This window comes from Merops nubicus, unplaced genomic scaffold (assembly GCF_000691845.1).
Source record: "Merops nubicus isolate BGI_N331 unplaced genomic scaffold, ASM69184v1 scaffold2824, whole genome shotgun sequence".
Taxonomy (NCBI): Eukaryota; Metazoa; Chordata; class Aves; order Coraciiformes; family Meropidae; genus Merops; species Merops nubicus.
The window spans coordinates 59,593-84,364 of NW_008603496.1; the positions used below are offsets into that span (position 1 = coordinate 59,593).

A 24,772-nucleotide genomic window follows, 5' to 3' on the forward strand; every position below is an offset into this window, starting at 1 on the left:
ATACTCCTCCATCAGTTGTTGTTTATAAGTTTTGCAGCTTAAGTTAGGCTTTTTGTTCTTGGAGAACTCTTGAAATAGAAAGTGGGTGGATTACCGAGGGTGAATTTCATGAAGAACTAACACAGTGAGAAAACAAAGAATTCTTGAGGCACATAGAGGAGGGGTGAATGCAGGAACATTTTTAAGACCTTGACAAAAACTTTTTAACATGATAAACTTTTATAACATTTAACATTAATTTTTGTAACTTTTTTATAACATGATTAACTTTTAAAAAGGAGAGAGAAGATAGGATTTTGAACACACATTGAAAATGTGATTTGTTGTGACAAAAGAGGCATAATTGCCTTCCCATCTGAAAATCAGGCCCTTTTTGCTCTGTTCTCTTAAAAAAATAATTGGCAACATTACACATATTGTTTTAAGCTACTTCCAGCTTCTCTTTATCTGCCTTAGCATCTATTTTGCCTGTTTATAGTCATTCTAGGAAGTCTCTGAAGTGCTATAGAAATAGAAGGATGCTCCTAAATGAGAGGAAAAGAGTTGATAAAAATAGCAGTTGTCAAAAAGAATGATTTGGAGGGCTCTGCTGTAACCACTTATGCAGGTGGAAATGTTTCTAGGAGTGTGAGGAAATGACCGTGTGTCACAGCCACAGGAAATGCTGATTTATTTATTGGCTTTGTCAGAGTAGCTTTTTTCAGATAGGTCTGAGACAGGGACAGCTTTATGGAGTGAGCCAGCAGGAAATCGCCTTCCCTAGAAGAAGGAAATCACAGTATCCTCTAATAATAAATAGGAAGAGGTCCCTGCAGTCACAAAATCTGGAGACTTGTTTTATAGAAGGTTATGCCCGAGACATTCAAAGGGACCAAAGAAAGTTAAGCACTTTCAATCTTTAGGGGTTTTTGGAGGCAAGGATTATTCTTTATTTTTCCCCAAAGGCAACCCATACCTAATTCCTTGCCCTCTAAATCCTCTGGAAACTATTTTCAGCCATTTGGTTATCTCATAGTTCTGATTTACAGAAGCTCAGATTATTATTACTGTCCTCCTATACAATGGTAAAGGGAAAAAAAAGAGAAATCTGTGTATTTGAAGCAAGAAAGCAAAACCACCACAGTATTGTGGCTGTGTTTTAGAGCTAAACTCTGCAATTTCAGAGCAAGCAGTTTTGCAGGCCTCTTACAGACGGTATCAGTTGGCAGGGATTTACCCCTTTCTTTTCTTCTATGATGACTCTTTTTTCAGAGTTTTCCAGACAATAAAAAAGACACTTAAATGTATAAAACAAGATTTCTTTAACAGTAGATGTTTGTGTTGCAAATTTTCATCTGCAGAATAGTGAGATGGTTGACACAGTTTTCACTGACTGTCTTGTTTTGTATCACTCAGTTAGTTTGCACATTTGATACTTTTTCCCACTAAAAGTTTATTCATACTCAGTTTTGTACCATTCTTCCCCAGCTAGAATCCTCTCCCTGCTACCTGCTGACCGTAAGGATCATCCGAATGAGAAATGTCCAACGAGCAGATGCCTGTAAGTATCTCCATTCATAGTGGTATCTCAAGTTTTCTTTTATAATCCTACCACAACCTTTTCCAAGGCTTTCTGAAACAATTCAGTGTTTGTGTAGGCTGATTGTTACAAACCAATAGTCCTTGATGCTTGCTGCTGTTTCATTGAGTGCCATTCCTGTGCTGTCTGGTTGGTTTTAAGACTTGAATGTGGTTTGGAGGTTATCCTCCAAAAAATACTTATGTATTTTCTCTCAAAAAAGGAGAGTTTCTGGCACAGGTAGGTGAAAAAGGCCATACTGTGTGTTTTCAGAAAGAAGGGGTTATATTGTCATTGGATTGTAGCACCTTGGGAACCATGGCTGGGGGGAGCAAACTTTTTCACCCCCCCCCAGTCTTGGTCCTGATGCTAATGAAATGAAAAATACTTTCTAAAATCATTACCACCAGGCTAATGCCGTTATTAATTACCCTGAAATGACTGTCAAAAAACGTGCTGACTGAAGGCTAGATGCCCTGTCCCTCTAAAGCTGGTGCTGCAGCCTTGCTGTTGTGCAAACGTGAGTCACTCAGTAGGAAAATGGTGGGAAGTGGGTGAGCAGGAAAGGACAATCCCATTGTTTAGTTAAAGGACATGGACATGTGCAGTGAGGAGAAGCACTCCACACAAAATGGACAAGTTAGCAGTTCATTTTGTTGGAATGAATACAGCTACACAAGTGCCTGTGAAGGGATGCTGACCCTGTCTCTGTGGTGAGGGGGAAGGGAAGTGACATAACCTCCCCATCTCTCTTCATCCTCCTGTTTCACTGGGAGTGACAGCAATCAGCACGACAGTCTCTTGCACAGGAGGAGCCAGGGAAGATGTGCCCAAAGATGAAGATCTGGATTTACCATGCAGTCCCATTCCCTTCTTGCCCTGTGGTTGCCACATATTTTTCTAGAATGAATATCAGAGGACTTCCCTGTGTCACATTTTTGAGTGAGGGATATACTGGGTCCCACTCTGCACCTGCATCTCCCACCTGGTCCATGCTTGTGGCTCATGTGTGATGATGCAATAGCAGAGAAAGGTTTCATCAACAATTCATCTCAGATCTTGTGCATTACAGGTGGCCAGACAAAATCACAAACAACTAGGTTGGAGAAAAAGATTGTGCAAGCAGAACAAAAGCAGTATTTTCCATTAAATACACAGCTGACTGGTTTGCCTGCATCTAGTCATGTAATTAGGGATTGTTTGATATGGTTTGTATCTCAAAGTACAGTGAAGATACAAGACTGATGAATCACATCAGCAGAACATAGTTGTTTGCCAGCCTAACAGCCAGCAGTCATTGCTCTCCAATGACAAACCTAAAGTCATGCAGTAGACATAGAGAATTACTTTTAAAGCACCTTAAAATCAGTATCATTACTTCTAGGATCTCCAAACACAGTTGAATACCTGTTTTTGAAGTTTCAAAATTCTTCAGGGCATTATTACCCGCAGAGAATTTCCCAGATTAGAAAACAAACAAACAAACAAACAACAAAAAAACCAACAAAACAATAAGCCCAAACCACAAAACAACAGAAAAAATGGCATAGAATCAAAGTTATCTGAGGGGGATATATTTGGGAGGTCCACTGCCACAGCCTCTGACACTTGAGGAAATGGAGTGAAAAAGGAAGCCTTAGAAAGACATCAACTATGATGGCAGATATGAAACTTTTACATGCAGGGGGATTAAATAGGCTGGAGGCCCTAAGAGTGGAAAGAATTATTGAGGAGGACATGGAAGCTGTCTCTACAAAGAGGAATAGGAGGGAGAAGGTGAATAAGGAGTCATTTTTCATCATGCAAAAATAAAGGAGCATCCAGTAAAATTATCAAACGGAAACTTTAAAATGAGTAAAAGGAATAGAGAAGTAAACTGTGGAACAAATTGTCACAAGAATGTATTGATCTTAAAATACATCTGTTCAAAATTATTCATAGAGCAAAAGTCTAGCAAGAGTTATTAAACATGGTATTCCCAAAGCAAACTCTGGTTTGGGAAATCCTTGCTCTGCCATTGCCTGATCAGGTGCACTACTACTCTAGAATTAGCTTGTTTTTTCTCCTCTGGAGCAAGGTGTAGAAGGGCTCATGACCAGCAGTTAAATATGAAGAATTTATTTTTTAATGTGAAAAAAAGCTGATGTTTTTTCTTCTGTCTCATCTTGGAGGAAAGATGAGACTTTCCCAAAATACCCAGTCCAAACCAGACATGCTTCCTGGAAATGCAGAGACTGAATGCTGGAATCTGACAAGTAGTAGGCAGTGAAGACAAAAGGAGAGAAGCCCTACATCTAATTCTTAAACCGACTCTGTCTATAAGTGAAACAGGGACAAGCAAGGAAAACATGCAGATGTGATGCTTTGTTCCTCCTTCAGAGAGAGATTGATGTGCCTAAGCAAGGCAGAAGGTGTAAAACAGCCAGACTGGCCAGGCTCACTAGACTTACCCTTACTGGGGGGACATGGTATGAGCAGCCAATGTTTTCAGTGTTAGCAGCTGGGCTCCTGGCATCCTGCTGCAACATACATCATCTGTGCACTGTGGTGTTTCTGCACTGGTTATGAATAGAATAGAATAGAATAGAATAGAATAGAATAGAATAGAACAGAATAGAATAGCATAGAATAGTTCTACTACTACTCCACATTTTTCCTTTTAGGAAAAACTTGACAGAAGTAGAAAAGTTTTTCTGCTTTTTTTATAATGCTAAAAATTAGAAAACCCATAATTAGGATGTCAGTCAACGTATCACAATGCATTATGTAGTTTTTCAAGCATTTTTGAGTTTCAGTTCTTCATTCTGACTTGGACAGAAAACCAGCAAGCTTTTTTTTGTTAATCAATACACTTTCAACAACATAAATGCAGCCTCCACCCAGTTTGAGACAGTCAATGGCTGTAGGGTGACAATTGGCCCAACCTGGTGCAGAAGGAAAGAAAATAAGCTTGTGGTGCAGCCAGGCAAGTTTTTGCCTTTCTCCAGGAGCTGATGTGCAAACTCTTGTTCCCCTGATCTACCTGCAAAGCCCTTGCTGCTGAAGGGTCCTCTCCATTTATTGCTGCCATCACTTGTCTCTCTCAAAAGTCTCATAGCAAAGGACATCCATTCACAGAGTTAATGACCTTGTGCATTACATGATATCTGATCATTTTACTGTTAAGAACCATGGAAAAGATCTTTAAAGTGCTGAAGTATTTGCATAACCTGCATGAAGAAAAGTTTCATTCCCCCAGCACACAGTACACCGCATTTTTGGCTGTAGCCATTTGACATTTAGGTGCCTTTGAGAAATGGGGTGGAATATCCCTCCCTAACCTTTTCCAGGTGTACTTCTGGAGAGACACTTGGCCCCTCTCTTCCAGAAGGTGGCAATTAGTTACCATCCAACGTTTAATTCAGTGAGCTCCTTCTGGAGGAAACCTCTGTCTTTTCCTACATCAGGGGTAGTTAACAAAGATATCTAGTTGGACTAGATGACCTTTGGAGGTCCATTCCATTCCATGCCTTTCCACTCCAAGATGCTTTCACAAATTCTCATCAAGAAAATCCCTGAAGGCAAGGCAGAGATGGAGACCTTTTGCAGTTGTTCTCAAAAGGTGGTGGAGCCTCCCAGGCCCTTCTCATCAGCTAGTAGCTGAGGGTTCGTGTGCGTGTGCATGCACCCGTGAGCACAGGAAAGCTTGTTGGCTGAGAAACTGAAGAAAGTGGCTGACTAGAAGAGGAATTTCTTACCATATTTTTATACACAACATTGGTGTTTTCTGCAAGCAATAATGGAAACCACCTCCTGTTCTAGGTAATCTTACAGTCTGTGCTTTTTCCCTCAAGGATATCTTGAAAAGAGTGATGTTACATCAGGCATTTCTGCCTTTAAATAACTCATACTTGCCGCTGGTAGCATGCAGTAACCTCCCCAGTGTTATGCAGCACCACTGGCTTGCCACATTTCCCCCCCTTTTGGGTCCTTCCCTGCACAGTGAGCCAGCCTGACTGCTATGTGTCACTGTGGCTGCCGACTGCCACTGGGGAGAAGTCCCGCACTAAAACGGTGAGGAACTCCAGCAACCCCGTGTGGAACGAGAGCTTCTACTTCAGGATCCAGAGTCGAGTGAAGGTAAGGAGCTGCAGCTGCCTGCTCGGAGCAGTCTGAAGATGTTGTGCATGGTGGGTCCTGTCCGTCTCCAGAACGGTGCCCAAGAATTAAGAAATTAAACAAGATAAGGCAGTGTTCAAATTAACAGCAGGGATGACTGAGTTCTTCAGTCTGTTCTGTGGTGCTCTTTAGGAGGGCCAGAAACTGAGCTCAGTTTAGAAGTTTTAGGGAAACTAGAGACTTATCTAGATCAGTAGAAGCTGGATACAGAATTTGGAGTTAATTAAGCTACCATGTAGGTATAGCAAATGTATTACTCATCTTACAACAATTAAATTAAACAAGGGAAGGATAAAAATTTGATTTACAGTATATTTTTCCAAAGGGGGATGATACTTAAATTCTCCACTTTCCTTCTCAAGCACATTCCCAACACTCCTTCATCCCTAGATGTAATAACATCCACACAGTAGAAGCTACAAAAAAAACCTTCTCCCTTTTTCCAGAATGTGCTGGAGCTGACGGTGTATGATGAGGACATTATTACTCCAGATGACCATCTCCTCTGCACTCTCTTTGATACTGCTAAACTTCCAATTGACAGAACAGTGCTCCTGTATTTCAAGCCCAGCCCAGAGGTGAGAGCAAAAAATAAAGCAACTAAGAAACCACGGGAGAGTTATACAACACTTTCAAAATCTTGGGGTGAGCTTTCTGAGTCCACCATGGATGATTTATACCAATAATGGGTAACATCAATTGTTATTCACAATACAAACAAAAAACTGTGATTAAAAAAAAATTGGATTTGAGGGCCTGAGCCCCTCCTCCCATTATTTTAATAGATTATTAAAGAGCATATGACTGAAACAGTGCTGTAAGTAGGGGAAGAAGCTCACTGTGAGCTATCTCTGAGCAACAGCAAGGCTGCCCAGTTGTTGCAAGGTGAATAATTTGTCATTTTTTTCCTCCATGTAATGCATAGCCACTTCCCCCTGCCCCTTCAATTGTATCTACTTTCACCCCAAAGGCAAAGCTGAAGTTGCCCCTCTGTGTACCCCAGCACTGTCCTCTGCAGTGATACCCCAGCTAGGGCTGAGCCTGCTGACCCATCTGTCAGTGTGACTTTGGAATGACTGATTTACTCTGTTTCTCATCTATAAATTGGGGCAAAGTCTTGATTCCCCTTGAAATCTATGGATGAGATCAGTGAAATATCTTGCATACAACTCTTGCTACCATGGACAAATTGATTTTGGTACTCAAACTAGGTCACTCACAACTGTCTCCAACATATCTACACTGCCTTACAGAGGCTTGCACAACTGGAACTCTGAATCACTCAGTAATACCAGTCTCCATTTATTATATTAAAGTGCTGGGTGGGAAGTATTTTTAACTCCCAAGCTAATGGCCAGAACAGTACCAGGAAGAGTTAGAAGGAAAAGGTAGAATTCAGAAGACACAGCAAGTTGCAAATTGTCTTTCTGCAGCACCTTCACACTAAGAGGTGTTATATAGGTTATTTTGATGATACCTTGAAGAAGGAAGGAGATGAGGAAGAAATAGTTAAACTATTTGGTTTCAAATGTTGTTTCAAGCCTTCCAGTCTGAAATATTTGTCCCAGGCTGTGTGTTACAACCAATTACTTCAGCATTGCATACCAAGGACCTGGGTTTAGACAAGGGAGAAAGCATTCTGTAGCTACTCCATTTAATTTGTTGTTCTTGCTTTCAGGCCCAGGAAGAGCTAGAGGTTGAATTCAAGTTGGAGCCTGCGTAAGTGATATAGACATTATTTAAAACGTGCAAAAATCATTAACTGATAAAACAAATAAGTAATGTTTGAAGCTCTGGTGCAGGGCTTTTCATCCAGCACAGCCAGCCTGCCATCCCTATGCAGCAGTATTCTTGCCTCTGTGTTGCCACAAGTTAATTGGCAGAAATAAAGTCACTTGAATGACCTGGAAAGGTGTTGGGGTTTTTTTCCCCTATGTAGTTTGTACCCAATGCCCTGTCCCCCTTGGATTGCATTTGCATAGCAGCAATTACAGAGAACCAGGCTTCCCAATGGGGATATGCTGGCATGTTAGCAAGTTACTGCTGAAAGACATGTATTTTACCTTTTATAGTTAGAAGAATAATTTGCTGAACTGCAGATTCTGTTTTAGATGATCATGAGATTGTGCTGCAGAAAAGTAGCCATGATCCACATCACTCAGCTTTGGTACAGAGGCAAGTCTCCTCAGAGCAGTGCTCAGTTCAAGCAATCATAGAAAGGAGCTTGTTACATACCTGCTGGGGTCCCTCTGACCATCACTCTTCTAAATCAGGAGAAAGAGCAACATTCTGGAAGAATGAGTGAGCATTTCTTCAATCTTAAAAAATTCATGTTTTTCATTTTGTCTCCCAGTTCTGGTCCTCATGAAGCCATTGCTACCAATGGAGTCCTGGTGGTACGTGTCTTTTTCCCAAGAAATTTTCTCTAAGTGTTTCTTTGATATAAAGGGGAAGGAATGGTGAGGGTTAGAAAAGCCAGTAGGTCAGTCCTTTCTCTTTTTTCCCCTCTTTCCTATTTAGACACTTTAAGAATGGGATACTTTATTGCCCTGTTCATTGATGCTATCCATTTCCCTTTTGTCCCCTACCCGCCCCACACACACACAGAGCTTTCCTCTGATATGACTATTCCTTCAAAAACTGTATGGCTCTCTACCAAAGCACAGTGATAAAAAAGCTGTGAAGCCACTTGCTGATAAACCTATCCAGCCCTCTCCTCCCCTAGGAGATGAGCCATGCCTGGTGGGTAAGCTCAGTGCTAAGTGTTGGCCTGTTGTAATTACATTATGTGAAAGAAGAGTGAGTGCCATAGAAAAAACCAAAACCACCCCAAAATGTTAATAGCAATGCTTCTTCAAAACCCTCTTTCTACTACCGACCCTTGATCTCTCAGCAACATATCCTTCATTTGGTTTTGCCAGTTTAACCCTTTATATCTATGCTACTAACCTAGTCTTCATTTTTTATCTTCCTCTTACTGTGCCTAATTGTATGTCGTTGTCATTGGAGGATGCCCTACAACTTCCTCCAAAGCTTTTCCTTAGTCAGTGACTGCTGGGCAAAAACCCAGAAACTCCAGGGAATTAGGCACTTCAGGTAACTAAACATGTCCAAAATCTGGGTGACTCAGAGTTCCCCCTAACGAGGTTGGGTTGTGATGATCTTTCTCACAAATTCCTCTCCTCTGTCTTTTACAGTGTCGTGAACTTTGTTGCTTGGAAGTTGAAGTGGCAGAAAAGATGCAGCAAAAATCAAGTAAGGTTATTGCTGTGTTAACTATTGGCCAATACTTGCGTGCTTACTGATGAGAGGATGCCCTTTTATATAGTGTGTTGGTGAAATAAATGGTATTTACAGCATTCAGTGCAGTCAACACTACAAAATCAGGTTGTTATAGATCTCAATGACTGCACCTTGTACTCTCCTAGATATATTTTAATGAAATCCCATTTCTATATAACAGCAAGAACTTCAAGTTGCCTTTTTATGAAAATAGCACCTGATTTGCTCCTTTCCCTTTGCTGCCAGTGCTCCCTTCAGACTGCTTTCCACCTGACAAAGCTGTGATCCAAACTCTACAACTCTGCTACCAGCTCCCCACTTTTAACCAAGCTACCATGTTTTTCTGGTTAAATCACAGTGACATTTCTCATGACCTTTGTTTTGTTTTGCTTTTTTTTCAGAGAAAGAGCTTTCCCTTACTGTGAAGGGCTCCTTTGAGGGCACACAGGATATTATTCTGGGCCCTGATGGAGTTGTCAGCCCATCAGGTCCCACCAAGTTCCACTATATCAAGTACGCAGAGCCAACCCTGGACGTCATGTTGCCGAAGAAGAGGCGCTACCACCCTGTAGGTTGGAGGTGGCTTTAATGATGAGCTGACCATGAATGCCTCTCTGGAAAGTGAGAGGTGGGGGAGAGGGTAAACCCGTGACTGTTCTTGTCCTAAAGCATGTTGTTTCCCCAGTGGACCTGTAAGTACAGCACAGAGACGGGCTCCCCGGTTGTGATGCTGAATTCGCTGCCCATGGGAAGGACGACAACCATTGCAGAGGTGAGCATCACTTGCAGCTGTTAGGAATAAAAGATCAGTCACGTAGAAACAACAGGCCATAACATTGCCCCAGGTGGCTGCTAAGAGCATCAAAAATGTTCAATTTTATTCTCATAGAATCATAGAATCATTTAGGTTGGAAGGGACCTCCAAGATCATCAAGTCCAACCACCGAGCCACCAGGGCTCTAAAGTCCTCTGCCAAAACAGATCAGAATCTGTCAGGGTTGGAAGGGACCACAAGGGTCACCCAGTTCCAACCCCTCTGCCATGAGCAGGGACACCTCCCACTAGATCAGGCTGCCCAGAGCCCCATCCAGCCTGGCCTTAAAGACCCCCAGGGATGGGGCCTCAACCACCTCCCTGGGCAACCCATTCCAGGGTCTCACCACTCTCATGGTGAAGAACTTCTTCCTCACATCCAGCCTGAATCTGCCCACTTCCAGCATTCTCAGAGTTTGAACAAACAGGAGTTTTGTTTCTCCACCTGTTTTCTTCACAGAAGCAGGTTATCCCTCCATTAGTCTCCATTACGTGCTAGTAGTTGGTACAGGGACCAACACAGATGTCAGAAAATTTGGTGTTTCCTTCACTACATCTCTCTCTGTTTACCCAAAGACTCACTGGTCCCTCCTTTGCTTAGGGTCCAAACTCCTTGGACACAAACCAGGAAAAAAAAATCAATAAACCTGACCTTAGTAAACCATGTACTTCAAAGGAAAATATACCAAAATATATTGAGAATATTAGACAAAGTGCATGGATTTTAAAGAATGTAATGAGAATATTGCTTTTAATAGATCCATGTGCTGCATAATTTTGAACTAAATAGAAGAAAAAGATCCTTACAATAAAATAAAAGTGTGTTTCTTCTGAGAAACCTCTATGGACGTCCAGATTATTAGGGACTTGTCCAAATACTAGCTGTTACGTTGTAAAGGAATAAGAGAACATCAGATTTCAGGGCAATTAAAGCATCCTCTCAGAACAGAGGACATTTTATCAGTTAATATGAAGGTTGCAATGACAGTTTTAAGACAGGGTGAGGTCCTGGCAGATGCAAATGCAGACTTGCATTCTCTTCACTGTGAGACTGGAGCCAGGATGTCAAAGATTTGCTGTGTATTAGAGCACAAAGAATTGGAAACATCTAGAAAATGGTATTTCAGGATGTTGCAGAAAGCTCGTGAAAAACACAGGAAATAGAACCTGATGCCTGAATCTCAGGAACCTCCTGTACCAAGATTGTTAAGGGTTTCTGCAGCCTGGAAGCTTTTGGGATCTGTGGGTAGGGATGTTCCAGTAAAGAGAAGTGAAACCTTTTGGAAATATATGACAAGACTTTTAGCTTTGCAATTGCTAGACCTTGCTGGGATCTAAATCAAGCTCTGACCCCAAGAAAGAAAGCAAAAAAAGAAATGTTGAAATTAAAATTAAAAAAAAAATTACAGTACACCTTCTTGTTTTCCAGGAGAAAAGATTTGACTTGAATGTAAGAGCACAAACCTGGTAAGAGATCTTCTGCTATTCCTAAAGACTCGGGTTATTGATTTTGGTATTTTTCAAGTCACTTGGAAATGACACAAAGTGACCTTCTCAGTCTGAAAACTAGAACACGCTTTTAATAAAAAATAAAATACATGTGCAGTATATTATACATCACTAGCCTTAGGAAGATGTGGCTTTAATCAATAAATGTTGATAAGCATGTCTTTATTTTAGCATTATCCCTTTTCTTTTGAGCACAGAATATTATTTTTGATCAATGTCAGTCTCCAAGACTCACAAAAAGAGCAAAGCTGACAAAAAAAAAAACAAACTAGAGTTTTGTATCATTCATTTCAGAAAGGCAAGTGATGAATGGCAATAGGAAATCCAGCGTTATTCCAGGACAGGAAAAATATTTCCTGCTTGTTTATCTTGCTTTCAGAGAACTTTAAAAGCAGTTTGTTTATATCTTGATTTACAATGGAAACTGGCTTTTGGAGCTCCACCTAATTCAATTCCCCTTGAGTGTCTTCATTTATAAATACAGACGTAATCATGTGGAGGATTTTATCCAAGTCTGATGATGGAGAAATCTCATAAATAAATTTCATTACTAATTTCGTTGAAATTATGGATGCAGTAGAAGAGAGAAGTTCTGTCACTGAAAGAAAAGGAAACCCCTGCCATTTTACAGTGCCTGGCCAGGGTGTCCATGGGTAGCTCCAACCTGAAGACACATCATGCCAGATCTCTTGCCCATTCGTGTCTTGTAGGCACAGTCCAGGAAGAGACAGGAAGGAGGTTAGTGAGTGGAAAGGCACAAATGCCCTGGGCAATAAGCTACAACAGTGGAGTTTTAAGGAATTACTTGTTAAATTTCAAAATAGAGGCAAATGAAATATTCCTCTGAGGAATATTGGATTTTACAGCTCTTGAGTCAAGGCTGTCATGAAATAGAACAGCCAGCGTTGACCCATGAGACAGCTTGTGCAAGTGCAGACAGATCAGAGCAGCAGGGGTGAAATCCTGTCCCACTAAACTCAGTGACCCACCTCAGCCCCTCCAGGTGACCCATGCTGGATGTCACCGAGGTCATCTGTCCGGTGACCAGGGCCAGGCATGGCTGGCAGGCGGGTGGCTGGGTTTCCTCCCCAGGGATGCTCACCACTAGAGGGGGATGCGCTCCCACGCGAGCTGCTAGCAAAGAGACTTTGCCTTCACATTGGAAAGGGAAATATTTGAAAATTCAGTTTTATTTTAGATTTAGAATGAGTAAAGAAAAAAATCCCTTGAAATAGGAATCTATGGGCTCACATTTGACCATTTGCACAGCTTTTTCTAAACTTGTAATTATTTTCTTTTTAAAATATTTAAATAAACATTTTGTTTCATTTGTACATATTGTACATTGTTTCTCCATCAATTAGTCATAGATAGATAGAATATCCTGAGTTGGAAGGCAGCCACGAGGATCATCAGGTCTAACTCCTGACTCCACACAGGACAACCTAGAAGCTAAACCAGATATCTGAGAGTCATCCAAACACTTCTTGAACAACACTGGGCTTGGGACCATTATCACTTCCCTGGGGGAGCTTGTCCCAGTGTTTGACCACCCTTCCAGTGAAGAACTTTTCCTAGTACCCAGTCTGAACTTCCCTTGACACAGCTTTAAGCCATCCCCTTGCATCCTCTCACCAGACACCAGGGATATAATGCTGCTCATTAAGCTTATTGATTTAAATACGTTTTCTTACTTTTAGATCATTCTCTCTTGCTCTTGTCACATTGTGTTACCCTGTTTGAAGGGATGGGTATTGTAGATTATTTTGATCTAAGTCCTAAGATTGATATGGGTGTCTTAATAAAATATGTGCCTGTTTTTTATCTTAGCAATTGTTCATGCCACCGAGACCTGGACATGCGCTTCGGGTTTGGCTTGTGTTCACGGGAGAAGGTTTTCCTGGGGAAAAGGAAGAAATATGTAGCCAGTGCCCTGAAAAATGTTTTTCACCTACAGCAAGATCTACAAGATTTTGAAGTACGTGTGTGTTGGCAGAGGTAGCTCTTGAATTTCTAGTGCCTTCAACTTCTAGATGAGTGGTCAGCCAAACAGGTCACATGTATCTACTGTACGGGTCCCAGCTTGTCTGTGTCTTAAATACCTTTGCTCCTACTGCCAAGGTTTGCTATTGCAAGAAATTCTAATTGCAGTGGTTGTATCTGTTGTGAGTGTCCATTTGGAATTTTCCAGGTTTGAGGTGTGTTCATTTCTGCCATCCTATGCTATAACTGGCTTGGTTCAGAAATACTGTGTGCATATTAAATACGTTACATAGCAAGGATTTCTTCCCTTGTTCAAATGTCATCATTTTGTGAGAGTTTAGGGTAAACAGCTCTGAGTGCTTCTTAGAATGTCTTCCCTTACTTCCAGTTTTGAAATTCCTTAAAATAAATATAATTTAATTCCTTAAAATAGATATAATTTATTATAAAGTTAACTTGACTGAAGAATAACAGCATTGATGAGGGTAGTTAAACAACACTGGCTGTGAACTGAGTGTATTTCTTCATGAAGCTGGCATGTGGATTTTCATACAGTAGTAGTAGACGTGTGAAATCATTAAAAAAGTGGCAAAGGAGTGGGAGATGTAGAAAAAATACACTGTGGCCTCTACAGGAGAGTTTCTTTTTCTTCATCTGTGCCCCTGTTTGCCCTAGAGATGGGCAAGAACCCAGATTTAAGCTAAGCTCTGAACCCATGTTTATCCAAGGGGAAGCAGCAGTAGCAGCCATTGCTTGGGTTTGGAGCCTTTCCTTTTAAAAGGGGACCCAGCCCCTGGGCTCAGGACCTGGGCTGGGTGTGGTGGGCAGACCCCGTTGCAGTCTAGGAGGTGATGTTGGCTGCTGTCAGTGTGAATGTCCCATCCTTCTCTGCCCAACAGGTCCCCGTCGTGGCAATCATCACCACGGGTGGAGGACTGAAGTCAATGACAGGACTGTATGGCAGCCTCATGGGACTCAAGAAATTAAACCTCCTGGACTGTGTAACATACATCAGTGGGCTGTCTGGCACCACGTGGTAAGTCAGCTCCTGCAGGAGGCTTGGCCAGGACTTATGGTGGCACTGCTACAGAGAAAGCAGGCAAGACCAGGAGATTTTCTTCAAATGCTGTAGAAACAAACTGTTTCTCAGTAACAGGCCATTAAATATTAACTAGATCTGAGGCACTAATTTTTTTATTAGCAACTCTTTACTGTGCTTTTCAGCTCCACATCTGCAGCAGTTAAACGTGTATATGACAATTACACTTGTCAAAATGGTTTCTAAGTAAGCAGGCACTGCAGATGTAACTGTGGATGACCACAGCATCATGCCTCTTCCTCCATCCACTGATGTCCCAGTTGCTCCTGTTCCCAGTGACTTCTGAGACTGGCTTTGCTTTCTAACTGATAACACAGAGAAAACCAAGGGCAGTGTACACTTGTCCCTGCAACCTGCCAGTTTGGGCAAGGACTGAGTTCCCCTGGGTAACATTCTCTGCTCACAGGACCTACCACTGCCCAACATCCAATGGACCCACACAGGGAAGACTGGTAAAATGGAGGATGGCATTAAAACAAAGCAAAGTGATACCATAAGATTAACATTAAGTGATACAAAGCCAAGAGACAGCTGCTGGTGTGACCTGATTCATGGTCCTAAAACCATAAATCAAACCATAAATCAAAAAATGTTTGAAAACGTTTCAAACATTTTGCTCATTTGAAAGCAAGCAAAGAAATTTTATTATCATTTTCTGCCTAATTTTTGCTTCAGAAATGTGCCTATGTTCACACCTGGCAATTTTATCCCTTCAGCTGCTGTCAGTTGTGTTTAAAAAAAATGGGAAGAACATAAATAAAACCCCCTTATCCTTCAGGGTCATCTGTAAAACAATCCAAGAAGCTCTGGAGTGTTCATTTTGCTGGCTGGAGCAGCCAAACCAGAGCATGTATGAGTAGCAGTGAATCCCTACATGCAAACCTCCTCAAAGGCACCAAATTCTATGTCTTTTTTTGCTCCTTTTGACTTTTGCTGTTTGCATTAACTTTCTCCAGGACTATGGCCAACTTATACAGAGATGCCTACTGGTCACAGAAAGACTTAGACTCTCACATTGGTGAAGCCCAGAAACAAGCCACCAAGTGCAAGCTGGGCTGTTTCTCCGTGGATCGCATGAAGTACTACAACAAGCAGCTTTGTCAGAGGAAGGAAGAAGGATACAGGACATCATTTATAGATCTCTGGGGGCTCATGATTGAGTACTTACTAAATGATGGGGTATGATGTCTATTCCATTTCTTAGAGAACCTTTTATTTTTCCTCGTAGTACATGGAGAAGAAACTCTCCCACCATTTCAGAGAATGTGCCTCAAAATACAGCAGAGTTCTCCATGCCAAGAAACAGGTTTTTTAAAAATTTCTTATAACAGTCTACGTAGGAAGAGATGCATCCTACATGTTAGTAAACCAGATTGTGGATGCAGCCATTTGAACTCTGAATAGTATTTAAGTAGAAGAGCAGGCAATCTCAGGCAGCATGCCTAAGATATGGCTTATTCATGCAAAAAGAATTCAAGATGCAAAGCAGAGTAATCTCAACAGTGTGAAAACCATCTGAAACAAGTAAGAAACCTGTGAAGTGCTTGGTGATTTGCATCCACTGGCAGGTAATGTGATCTGCAGGTACACTGGAAGCAAATGCCAATTTTACCTGTACTGAGGAGGACTGCTCAGGCAGTAGCTGGTTAAAGTGATAATAGTTTTTACAAGCAATAACAGATTTTCTTTTCTATTATTTCACGTGTTTTCTACCCCTACAGTGCAGCAAATCCACTCCTCTCCAGCCAGACCAGAGTTCAAGGATGTGTGCTTTGGCACTTGAGAGGTGGGAGGGTACTAGTGATTGAGGATTTATATTTCTTACAAAACTCCTCAATGAGTATATGTTTTTCCAGAAAAGAAGCTGTGTGGGATGCAAATAATTTGCTGCCAAATTGCAGTCCCCTTGCAAGGCTGGGCAGTGATAGCTGTTGTGTACTGAGGAAGGAAACTCAATGCCAGCATGCTCAGGGGCTTCCTTCAGCCCCAGAAGAGCAAAGACTGCTCCCTACAATCCTCATCCTAAGGGGCAGCTTGCCCCTTCTGCTTGCCAGGGCCGCACCTTCTAGTATGTACAGATGTATGCAGAAGTAGATTTCCCTCTCCTTGCCTCCTTGTGAACCCATTCACAAAGCCATACTGGACTCTGGGAGACTGGTCTGTTGCTGGTGGGTAGGTGCCTGCAGTGCTCTGTGCACTGGAGCTGCCATGGCCCATCCTGCATCTTGGGAGCAGAGCTGCCTGGCTCCTCCAGCACTGAACTGAATTCACCAGGTATCGTTTCCATCTGTTCTCACATCGTGTTTTTTCTTCAATACCAGAAAGACCCCCACAAACTTTCAGACCAGCAAGAAGCTCTGTGTGATGGCCAGAACCCATTGCCCATCTATGTGTCAGTCAGCGTCCGGGACAGCTACAGCACCAATGATTTCAAAGGTAAGGATGATGTCTCAGATCCTGGGGGGCTAAAACTGGCAAATGAATTCCTGTGATTTACCCTTCTCTGATTAGTAGTGCTTGGAGAAAACAGTCCTGAAGTGCTAGTTGCTTTTTGGACAAATAAACCGTCACCTCCATGCCTTATAATTTTAATACAAGAGCTTTCTGAGGTCAGCATTTCACTGTCTAGACATATACAGCTGAAATCCTGCCATAAAATCTATTTGGGGAATATTATCTGATCCACCTAGAATAAATAGTATTGGGACTGTCTGAGAATTAAATTCTGCTTTTTGTCAGTGCCCAGTTAAAATTTCAGTATGAAGAAAGACCACATAATTATGATAAAATTTAGGAAAGCATCCAGTTTACCCCCAACTGAATCTTTTGCTTTGCTCACTGTTTCGGTTGGTTTTTTCTTCCTATGAGGAGAGGCAGCTGGAGGAGGAGAGGCAGACAAGAAATTCAGATCAAATTTTTTTTTATGGTTGAGGTGAAAAAATGAACCACTTCTGAATGTAAAACAAATTGTGGTCTGTGATCTTTCTGACCCAGTCTTTGCTCACACTGCAGTTCTATCAACCACACTCTACCTGGAGAGGTTATCTATGAAAGTCAAGGACCAGTTCTGTCTTCCTACTACCACACATAAAGAGTATAGTTGTCATCTTACAAAAAAAACCCTCTAATTTCTGAAGAGCTGAGTACCTGTCTTTGTATATAACCAGATTATTCAAGGGGAATTAAATGAACTGTATTGATAGCAAAGGAAGTACTTTCACCTAGAGGTGGTGTATGCAAGGGCAGAGTGAAACCTCCTGCATGCTGGAGAAGCCTGGACTGCTGCTTGCACACAGGGAGTGTGAGAGCTGGAGCCTTGCTGTGCTCCTGGCCTACACTTTGTGCCCTTGGCAGCACCACCATGAGCAGCCTAACTGCTCCTGCATCCCCATCATCACAAAGCTGAGCTCAGCTGCCTGGCCCTGCTGGTGGCCCTTGATGAGCAGGGCTTTGCAAAGGCAAAAAGAAGTCAGACCAACATATGCCCTGGCTGACCCTCTCTCCACACCCAGCTGAGAGCTCTCTAAGTGTCCTCTTGTGGCTGTATTGCAGAGTGGGTGGAGTTCACCCCTTATGAGGTGGGACTTCTGAAGTATGGTGCCTTCATTCGCACGGAGCATTTTGGCAGCGAGTTCTTCATGGGGCGCCTCTTAAAGAAGCTCCCCGAGTCCCGCATCTGCTACCTGCAAGGTGATGTATTCTCTTGTCTTGGCACAGAGAAGCTTTGGAGGGATGCAACACTGTTAACCAGAGGGTGGATATTTCTGGTCTAACATACTAAATTCTGCTGTGATATCACCTGCTGGAAAATGGGGTGGGTGGTATAGTTTATCCAAAAGAATACAGTAAAAAATCCCACATCTTTTTTTTTTCAGTTTCTTGCCACTGTCTTGGTACACACAAACTCTTTAACATTGTGTCTTACTGATGGAATAGATAAAACTTCTTAATTCTTTCACTGTAACGAATAGTTCTGAATTCTTTGGTTATTCTTCGAATTCTGCTGTGAATTCTGCACTCCAGCTTAGGAAACTTTTGAGACAGCAGGAAGCCTGCAGCTGTGCTTCCACTGCAAGGTTTAACTTCAACTCCACGTAGGGAATCCCATCTACGAAAGATGCAGGCTGCTCAGGATGAAAAATGAGACCAGAAGCAGTTTCTGAATCTCTGCAACTGGTCCCTGACTTGTACTGATGGGTTGTGTGTAAAAGTAACTATAACCAAATAATAACCCAAGAGTCAGACTCACTGGCAGGTGAACACAGAGCAGTGTGAGTTTGGTTTCAGTCATCTCTTCTTACATTCATGCTGCTTAGAAGCTCTTTGGTTTCAGTAAACATGCTGTGATATTAAATTGTCCCATAATAATAAATATCATAACAAATATCTTTAAAATACCACTTCTTGGGCCAGGCATTTTGACCAGGTCCACAACTGGAAATTAATTTTCTACATACTGTGCATGCTGTACTGCTTTCTGTCCCTGCTGAAAATGAAGAAGTTCAGTTGTGATAGACTGAATACGTGGTAGAACACGTTTAAATTTACAGCAGCAGATGAAATGGTGGCATTGTGTTTTGTCAACTGAGCCACTTTTTTGGGGGGGAAGCAAAGAGGGGCAGCCCTGGGTGGAGCGAAGAGTGCACAGTGGAGCAGGAGCTCTGTGAGCCTTTGCATGCTGTGGTGTGAGACCTTCTCTAACAAACCAAATGACTAAAGTGTCAGTTCATCCCCCTGTGAAAAAAAAATGAGGGTTTATGAAAGCTGACTTGCATAAGTAAATAAGCTGGAGTGAGGAAGACAGGGATAGAAGGGATGTTTTTGTGATGTCTGCATTATCTGAGCTCTTATTTAGTTTCTTGTGTGAGTTTTTTTTTCTCCCTTACTTCTCCCTCATTCTTCTCTCTACTAACTCTGCAGCAGAGCCATGCAGTAGGTTAGGTGCAGAACTGACTGTACCATGACCTGGACCAGTGTCACAGAAAGTTCAGAGGAATTTAACAGCCCAAAAGTTTAGAAATGTTTGAATTAAGCCCCTTAAAAAAGTAATCCAGGAGGTGAAATAGAAGAAAGGCAGTTTCTTGTTAGAATGCATCTTTGTGTTCCCTTAATTGTTTTTATAGGTATGTGGAGCAGTATATTTTCTGTGAACCTACTACAAATATGGGGATTGTCCCACAGTTCAGAGGACTTCTGGAAGAGATGGACCCAAGACAGAATAGAAGAAGTTGGTGAGAAAATATTAAACCTTTCATTTATGGCCACTTAATCTGGATGTCTTTTGGTATCATCCTGTCAACTACAATGAAGCCAGCATGACAGGATCCTCCTAAGAGATAGAGACTTTCCCTCCCACCCTAAAGACTAAGATGTCAATCAAGGTAATGCTGCTGTAATTACTAGATTTCTTAAACCCTACTGATTAAAAGGTTCTGACCTTAAGATGAAGTTTTAGAGGGGTCACACATTCCTCAAGAAACGTCATTACTCATTCTCACTCAGCCATACAGAACCAAGAACCAGCAGCAGAGGATAAAGTTATTTTAACTGCCTGTGCATAGAATAAACCTGAATATCAATTGGCTAATCAATATTTCCTGGGATTTTATTTTATTACTCAGTACAGTGATTACTGCATTAGATTCATCCTGGCACAAAGATAAATGAGGCCCAGAGGGTATTTTCTGAAGCAATATAGAAACCATGGTTTTGTTGCTGAATCATTTAATATGATAGCAACTATAATTACAGACATCCTGAAAATAAAGAAATACATCTGTGCAATCACAGAAACCACCGAGTCTCTCCTGCTGCACCTTCAGCCACTAGGTCCAGCAAAGCAGGTTGTGATTTCAAGGAACCACACCTTGTGCCATTGTCACCCACATCTACTGCCATGGAGCCACCCTGCTAACTTCCTGTAGTTTCTAAATATTAATGTCCCAGGTTTGCCTGGGATGCTCTCGTTGTTCTGATTAAGCATATGCTCATGTAGCTATGGGTGATTGTCAGGTAGAAGCTGCCACTGTTGCAATAGATCTCATGATGTCCTGTTGTTAGCCAGCTGAGTGAGTGAGAGCCTGTGCCTCAGCCCTGTTTTCTCCATGCTTGTCTCTATTTCATGGTATCTTCCTCTGAGGATGTGTAACTTTCTTTCTGACATGATGTTCTCCAAATTGCTTAGTTCCCTTAAGGTGTATTTTTACCATAACTAAACACTACTTCTGAGGAGCTGTCCTCAGGCCAAAGCTTAAGACTATCATCAGAGCTTTCCTCAACAGCCATTCCTCTCCTTCAGAACAGTTTTCGTGCCTTTAGTGCCTCATCCCAGAACAACCCCTGAGATCTCCCACACACCAGGACAACCAGAAATAAACACTGATTAAGAAACGGCTCACCAATTTGTCTCCCCTCCTCTAGATGAAGACCCAGTGTTGCCTACAAGACCCCACGAGCTGAGGACTCGCATGTACACACCTCCAGGTCCCCTGTCCAGTGCCCTTCGGGGAGCGTTGACTGACCGCTTCTCCGTCGCCCAGTACCACAACTTCCTGAAGGGCTACCAGCTGCACAACAACTACATGGAGAATGAACACTTCTGTCAATGGAAAGGTGATGGAGACTTGACCTAGGTTGATCAGGCATCACTGTCAGATGGTTTTGGGGTGGGGAATTTAAGAAAGAGCCTGTCAGGTTTGGGGTGTGTGGGGAGAAATTCTCATGAATGAACATTTTTAAATGGAGAGGAGAGTCTAACATTTCAATGTTTCCAGATATTTAAGACTGTTTTTAAATATAAGCATGTTTTTATCTGCTTTAGTTGAGATCTCTGTGATCCAGAACTATAGGGTATGCTTGCAGCTGGCAGAGCCAAATTTGAAGTAACAAAGAGCAGAGTGAACACGGCAGAGAGTCACAGTCCTGACAAAATTAAGCTAACTTCAGATGCAAATGGAATGTCCCAGAAAATGTGACCTACAAGAATGAGCTGGAAAGGAATGGGGCTTTGCAGTCCAAGGAAGGGTTTTGGGGGGGAGTCATAAATCTGAATTCTAAAAGGGGGTGGGAGTATCTTGTTCTCCAAATCAATGATGGGTAAAAGATGAAACAATTCAAAAGAAACAAGGCAGATTCAGGTTAAGTATTAGAAGCAGCTTATTGGCACTGGTGAGAATGACAAGTTACTGGAATATACTGCCTGGAATCTCAACATACAAGATTTTTCAGAACATGAACTTAGGTGGCATTTTGCAGTCTCTCCCACACCTATTTGACAATGTAGTAGCGTGGCAAATAATTGAAACCAGGCATGTGGGACAGTCAGTTCCACCTTGTGTTTCTTTTTCCAGTTAAAATTCTTACAGGCAATTTCTCACTCCAAATAATATTTTCCTTTTAGACACCGTGTTAGACTCACGTCCCAACCAGCTGATGCAAAATCCTGATCACCTGGGCATGATCGATGCTGGATTCTTCATCAATACGAGCTGTGCACCCCTTTTGAGGCCACAGAGGGAAGTGGATGTCATCATATATTTAAGTTACACCACTGGATCACACACGTCGGTGAGGAGGATCTTGTTACCCTGTGTTGTCTCATTTTGCTTGTGAATGGCTAGCCTGACATCAGAACGTTGGGAAGAGCCTCTTCTGCTTTATGCTACATCAAGCAGGTTTCCAGACCCTATAAAGATAGGATGCAATTTCTCCTGATTTAAGTTAGAATATAAAAGGGGTTAAGTAGAAAGTCAGAGGCAGATCATTTCTTGGCTGACAAATAAGATGTTATTAGGAAAATTCAATGACAAGCATCTTCTTGTAGAGACTCCAGTTTCTTGGAGATAATAAAGTTAATTAGTCACCTAATTAACAACTAATAAGTTGTCTGTAAGGCCTTCCAGAAGAGAAATTTGTGTCTTTATATCTCAGCAGCTGAGGTTAGTTGGAAACTCACTATTAAGCACCTTGTCCCACTTAAGTGGAATTATTTTTTGGGGATGTGAACAGTTGTGCTCCTGTTGAGAAGCCATATGATGCATGAGACATACATGTAATGAAGCTTCATTACATGTCTAGGTTAAGTTAATGAAGAAAGGCTGCTGCAAATTTAAGTAGAAACTATTTCCTTTCTGATAGTGTCCACAATTAGGTGATGTAGACTAAGTAATACAGTGCATAGTAGGACATGATACTGCATTAAAAATTTCAGGGAAAAGATACAGTATAAGCTAGTACTTCAGACTTTCTTGATAAAAATATCAGTCTCAACTAACACTGTGCCATAATGCCTGCACAGGTAGAGACATCATTGCATGTTCAAACTGGACTTTCTTATCTCCTGGCTTCTGAACACATAATAAGATACCTCAAACATTTCCTCGTTATAGTTCTCTTTTCTAATTGATTGTATACAATATGTTAAACACAAGCTCTCTCCCTTACTAAAACTATGTACTGGACCCTAAACATCTGCAAATTGCTTCAATTTTTTTTTTAAGAGGCAGTGCCCTGGATCAGTTCTGTAACTCTCAAATTGTCTTTATGGTTTGTGATTAGCATTCTGCTTACTATGTGTGGTAATTAGGTGTAGAGTAACCCTTGATAAGAAGGAACTCCCCCAATGGATCTGTATCATTAAACCATAATACTAGACAAGTTTAGGGGCTGTAAGATAAGTTGAATTCCAGTGCTGACTCTTTCTGTGATACTCCAGACTCTAGATAAGGCATGCAAATACTACTCGGAGCAGAAAATCCCATTCCCCAAAGTTTCTTTGACTGATGAAGATAAGAAAAATCTGAAGGAGTGCTACCTCTTCCAAGATTCAGATACACCAGGATGTCCAATTGTGATTTTTCTTCCCCTCGTGAATGATACCTTCCAAGAGTACAAAGCACCTGGTAAGTCACAAGTGGCAGAGCAAAAGACACCACTACCTTCTTCCATGACTTGGACAGATCCTTTCTTTCTCTGCTGCTGGTTATCTTTGCTGGCTGGTTTCATGGGGGAAAGAACCTGGCTTTCAGGCTGAACTTTTGCAATGTCAAGATCAGTGTCTCTCCTTTTGGCACAGCATCAGCCATGGGGTCATTTTGGTCACTCTCCTGTGCTCAGGGCCTGTCATTCTTTTTCTGCCAGGCCACCTGCTTTTATTCCTCTCCTTTACTGCCAGTTACTACAATGTATTTGCTTTGCTTCTTGGTAGCAGGGAGGTAAGGTCTAAAATTCTGCTTTTGTGGGATTTGGGAGACACAAGAAATGGAAAGACAGAGATGGATCCTGGTGGGAGGCACCCTGAGACTGCATTCAGGATCTTTCATTTTCCATATGTTTCTATTGCTCCTTTCTCACTTAAATTCTAATCTGTCACTAGTAACTCCTCTCTCTCAGCGGGGGTTTGTAGAGGTCCCAGCTGCTCAGGTTAAGAGTTGCAGTGCACCAGCAATGGCTATTGGGGTCTCCTTTCAGGCTGATATCCTTGACTGATATAACGAGATGGATGCTTATGAGTAAGCTGTAGAAGACCACCACAATGCTGTCCTCATCACTTTGTACACACAACGTTCTCTTGACTAGGGGTGGGGACACATGACCTGCATTATTTGTGCATTTAAACCCTATGGATTTTCTTTCAGTCCCCTTCTTTGGGCTGCTGTGGACAGCTGGCCACTGACTGAGGTAAGTATCACACCACAGCAGCAACTTCTCTTTCTGTCCAGGTGTCAAGCGCTGTTGCTCAGAGATGGAGGAAGGAAAACTTGACTTGACCAGCTGCTTTTCCCCTTACTGCATGTTCTCAGTGAGGTACACGGATGAGAATTACCGCCGGCTGCTGAACAAGAATACAACATCCTCAACAACTCACAGACAATTATGCAGGCCTTGCAGATAGCCATGCAGAGGAGAAGGCAAAACTTCTGCTGATCACCCACCCAGCCGCCCCCATCTTCTCAGAGGAGTTTTTCCCACTCTAGGACACAGCAAGGACATAGCTTTGGCAGCACGAGCTGTTCTGCACTACAGAAGAAACTACCCCAGTTGGCTCAGTGGTTTGTGGTTGGTTTGGGTTTTTTTCTTCCATTCCCAAGAAGTGGCCTCTATAGGCAAAGGCATTGCCTAGGATATTTTCTCATTGGCTTTGTTCCCTAAATTAAGGTTGTCTGTAGAAGACTCTTTAAATCTTTGTTAGATTTTTTTTTAAAAATAGTGTTATTGTAAGCCTAACTTATTATATGACACATAGGAAAACAATTTTTTACTACATTGGTTTTGTTCCCTAAATTAAGGTTGTGTGTAGAAGACTCTTTATTTTAAATCTTTGTTAGATTTTTTTAAAAAATACTGTTATTGTAAGCCTAACTTATTTTATG

The 24,772-nt window shown here is 41.9% G+C and overlaps 1 pseudogene; it reads left to right on the forward strand.

The window, feature by feature from the left end:
• Positions 1-1,479: 1,479 nt before the first annotated feature.
• On the forward strand, positions 1,480-24,326 carry LOC103771383 (annotated as a pseudogene).
• Positions 24,327-24,772: the final 446 nt, after the last annotated feature.